The 4,496-nt window shown below is 40.6% G+C and overlaps 1 protein-coding gene across 2 annotated transcripts in view; it reads left to right on the forward strand.

Moving 5' to 3' along the window:
- The first annotated feature begins 4,248 nt into the window (after nt 1-4,248).
- Nucleotides 4,249-4,496, forward strand: part of CFAP206 (cilia and flagella associated protein 206) — a 58,018-nt gene continuing 57,770 nt past the window's right edge. For both annotated transcript variants that reach the window (XM_066253021.1, XM_066253022.1), the window contains exon 1: nt 4,249-4,496. This exon is cut by the window's right edge and continues 7 nt beyond it. The gene's annotated coding sequence lies outside the window, so the exon portion shown is untranslated.

The following is a 4,496-nucleotide window of genomic DNA, read 5'->3' on the forward strand; positions in this document are numbered from 1 at the left end:
CAGATCTGATTTATTCAGGAAGTAAGCTAGCTTATATACACAGGTTCAGCCTGTAGGGTGTTACAGTGTGTCCTTCACAGCCAATGGCTGGAAAGGTCAGGGAGCTGCCTGGTTGGTGCTGAGTCTCTTCCTTACAGTGGGAGAGCTCCCTCCTGGGTGTGCCTGGGAAGGTTTCAGGTGCTGGAGTGTTCTCACAGCATTGCATCAGCCACAGCTGCTAGGAATGTGCTCTGCGCTCTATCTACAATAACATACTCCAAATATCAGTGGTTTAAAACAATGTTTATTACACAGGCTGGCTGGAGTTAGGCTTGTCTAGGTCATGCCCGGTTGCACAGCTCTACATCTCACTGAAAGATTGGTTCAGGTAATTTTGTCCCATATGCCTCTCATTTTTCTGGGACCAAAGAGCTAACCAGGTATGTTCTTTCATTCCAATGGTATAGGCTGAAGAGAGAAAGCAAAGAATCTGATAGGGTCTTTTAAGGTGTTAGCTCTGAACTTGGCACACTGTCACCTTCCACACATCCTCTTGGCCAAAACAAGTCATATAGCTAAGTTGCGCACACACAGAGGAGGGAAGAATTAGGGCCAAAATTCAATGTAGCACAAAAGGCTAAATAATATTTCCAAAGTCACACCTATTGTAAGTAGCAGTTAGGGATTGAATTTGGCTGAATGTAGCAGAAAACCTAAATTATAATGGCTTAATAAGATTTATTTTCTCTGAATTATGGGAAATCCAGAAATGGCCAATCGAGAAGACTGATATCACCAGGAACTCAGGCTCTTTTAGATTTTTGTTCTACCATCTTTAAGGTGTGTTTCTTGTCTTTATATTCACAATAAAGCTGCTGGAACTTCAGCCAGTACATTCTCATTTCAAGTACAAGGAAAAGTGAAAGAGATAGACATAAAAGGAAAGGTCTTTTCAGACACTCCATCCAGTGATTCCACTTCCATTTAATTGGCCGGTACCATGTCACAGAACACCCCTAGCTGAAAGAAGGGCTGAGAGATGTTCTTTTTTTTTCTTTCAGCAGAGAACATTGTCATTCACAACATAATTAGGATTAGTAAGGAAGAAAATTGATATTAGGTATGTAGTTAGCAGTATTTAGACCTACCCAGAATGTATTGGTGCCAATATTTGCCCATTAGTTGAAAATTATACTTAACAGGATGGCATTATCCTTACCATCTTTTTTTTTTTTTTTTACTGAATGTTTTCTTAAATATCTTCCATGAATATTTAGTAAATGAGGGAAAAAAAGGAGCCAGGTTCACTAGTAACCTGGATTGTTCAATGATTTTGCTTGGCTTTGTTTCATTTAATTGCTATTTCTTACATTGAAAACAATTTTTATTAAATTATTGGGTAGACATTGGTTATTAAAATTAAATAGATTTCAGGTGTATAATTCTATAACACATCATCTGTATATTGTATTGTGTGCACACCACCCAAGACAAGTCTCCTTTCGTCTCCTTTCACCACCATTTATGCCCCTTTTACCCTCTTCTACCTTCCCCACCCCCTGTTCCCTCACCAAACTGTTATCTGTGTCAATCAGGTGGTTTTATTTTTACTTAATTCCTTCACCTTTTTCACCCAGCCCCTTCTAGCTGTCAGTTTGTTCTCTGTATCTAAATCTGTTTCTATTTTGTTAGTTCATCTTAAAAATATTAAATATTCTAAATTATAAGTAATATAAATTAAAATATAAATACTCAAGAAAGACATTTTGCTAGATATATTAAAGTATTAAGAAGATAACAGCCATGATCTCATTGTCCAGATATAACCACTGTTAAAGTTTTTTTGTATCACTTTGTTTATGGCTGTTTTATCTTGTATATTTACAGTTTCTAAAATAGGCTTAGTCTCTACAAATAGCCAGCTGCTCCTCTCCATATTTTTCTTTATTTTGTTTTATAGGTCATAAGATAATATATACTCATTATAAAAATGTAGAAATAAGGCCCTGGCCGGTTGGCTCAGCGGTAGAGCGTCGGCCTAGCGTGCGGAGGACCCCGGTTGGATTCCCGGCCAGGGCACATAGGAGAAGCACCCATTTGCTTCTCCACCCCTCCGCCGCGCTTTCCTCTCTGTCTCTCTCTTCCCCTCCCGCAGCCAAGGCTCCATTGGAGCAAAGATGGCCCGGGCCCTGGGGATGGCTCTGTGGCCTCTGCCTCAGGCGCTAGAGTGGCTCTGGTCGCAATATGGCGACGCCCAGGATGGGCAGAGCATCGCCCCCCTGGTGGGCAGAGCATCGCCCCTGGTGGGCGTGCCGGGTGGATCCCGGTCGGGCGCATGCGGGAGTCTGTCTGACTGTCTCTCCCCATTTCCAGCTTCAGAAAAATGATAAAGAAAAAAAAAATGTAGAAATACTAGAAAAGTATAAAAGAATAACAACTATACTCCGATAAGTAATAATAGATAAAATGAATGACTTAACCTTATCCTCTAAACACTGCTAATGATATCATAAAAATGGCACACACTTTTTTATGTATTATATGTTTGTGTATCTGAATATAATTGAATTTATTCAATATATACAATTTGCATTTGGCTTTTTAAAAATATAAGACAAACACTTAAGGTTTTTGTTTACATTACTTTTAATGCCTGACTAATATATATATATATATATATATATATCTTTATCCACATCCTTAAATATCAGGTATTTAAAATTCCAGTGTTTTTACATTACATATCTTGCACAGACATATTTTTGCACAGACTTTATCGATATTACAGGAAATTTTTCAAGAAGGAGAAAATAAATAAAAAATTTTCACAGTAGCCTGACCTGTGGTGGCACAGTGGATAAAGCATCGACCTGGAAATGCTGAAGTCGCCGGTTCGAAACCCTGGGCTTGCCTGGTCAAGGCACATATGGGAGTTGATGCTTCCAGCTCCTTCCCCACTTCTCTCTCTCTGTCTCTTCTCTCTCTGTCTCTCCCTCTCCTTTCTAAAAAAAAAATATTTTTTTTCACAGTATAAATTGTGTATTCTTGTGTTGATTTGTTTTTAGTAACCTGGGAATGTCCTTAAACAAAGTATATTCTGTATCTTTGTTAGAAATTTGAGAAAAGTTACTGGCACTAGCCTGTTTAAAAATAAAATTTTGTTGTTTGATGCTCTGCTTCCAATCTGAATTTAATGCAGTTTCATCCTTTTATGTTAGTAGGTGGGGCTAACATTATTGTTAAGGTACAAAACCTCACTACCCCGACTCCAGACAGGGATATGTCCTTACCATGTGCCACTTGAATGTGCAGTCTTCTCTCCTGGCATCCTGGACCATCCTGTTATGGACTTCCTTTAACAACAGAACATGAAATTAAACTGAGATCCTTTTTACTTTTTTTTTTTTTAAATTAAAGTAGATACTTTCAAATGAACTCCATTCCACAACGATACACCCCTAGGTTTTCCCATCCTCTCAGGACTAGCTCCTGTCTCCCCCAGACCCTCCTTTTTATCCTATAGGTTCCCATACTAGCAAGTTGATATCCTTGTTTAAGAAATCTTGCGTTTATCACCCTTGACCTTGAGGTGTGGGGAACCACCTACCTCTCTACCTGGACTTTGGGCCCTTGTGGTTTTTGCTTTTTTTTTTTTCATTGAGAAATTAAATTTAATGGGATGACATTGATCAATAAGATTACATAGGTTTCAGACAAACATTTCTATAGCCTTTGCACTTTTGATTATTTTATGTGCCCATTACCCAAAGTCAAATCATTTTCCCTCACGCCATCCATTTATCCCTTTTTACTCCCCTCCCCCTGGTAACCACTTCACTTCACTTCACAGACTCATCTATGTCCATGAGTCTGTTTTATATTTCATTTGTGTGTGAAATTATATAGTTCCTCACTTTTTATGACTTACTTATTTCACTTACTATATATATTATATAATGCTCTCCAGGTCAATCCATGTTGCTGTAAATGGCAATTGTTATGGCTGAAGTAGTATTCCATTGTATATATGTACCACCTCTTCTTTATCCAAATCTCTAGCAAGGAGCACTTTGGTTTTGCTTACCCCGCCCCCTAATATGGTCATTTTTATTAGAAGAAACTGTTAAATGGTTTTGCTTGGTTTTTAAAATCTCTCGCTCATCCCTTCAGAGACTCGCAAGGCTAACCCCGCCCAAATGCAGACCCCGCCCCCTTGGCCTCTAGCGTTCCAGCTCCATGGTAACGGGACGGCCGCGAAGAAAGCCCAACGGCGGAGAAAGCTACGGGGAAGAGCTGGTCAACACGGTTCTTGCTCTCTATTCCGGCCAACGTCGGCCCGCTCGGCTCCGTGCCCTTGAGCTCCAGATGTACCGCATGATGAGGCGAGCGTAGGGTGGGCGAGCCGGGGCGCTGGTGGATCCCGTCCTGCCTGGTGGAGCCCTAACGGTCAGCCAAGATCCTGCCAGCGCGCTGCCGCTGAGCCAAACGGCGGCCGCTTCCGACGGCAGGCGCGCAGG

Source organism: Saccopteryx bilineata, chromosome 1 (genome assembly GCF_036850765.1).
Source record: "Saccopteryx bilineata isolate mSacBil1 chromosome 1, mSacBil1_pri_phased_curated, whole genome shotgun sequence".
Classification (NCBI taxonomy): domain Eukaryota; kingdom Metazoa; phylum Chordata; class Mammalia; order Chiroptera; family Emballonuridae; genus Saccopteryx; species Saccopteryx bilineata.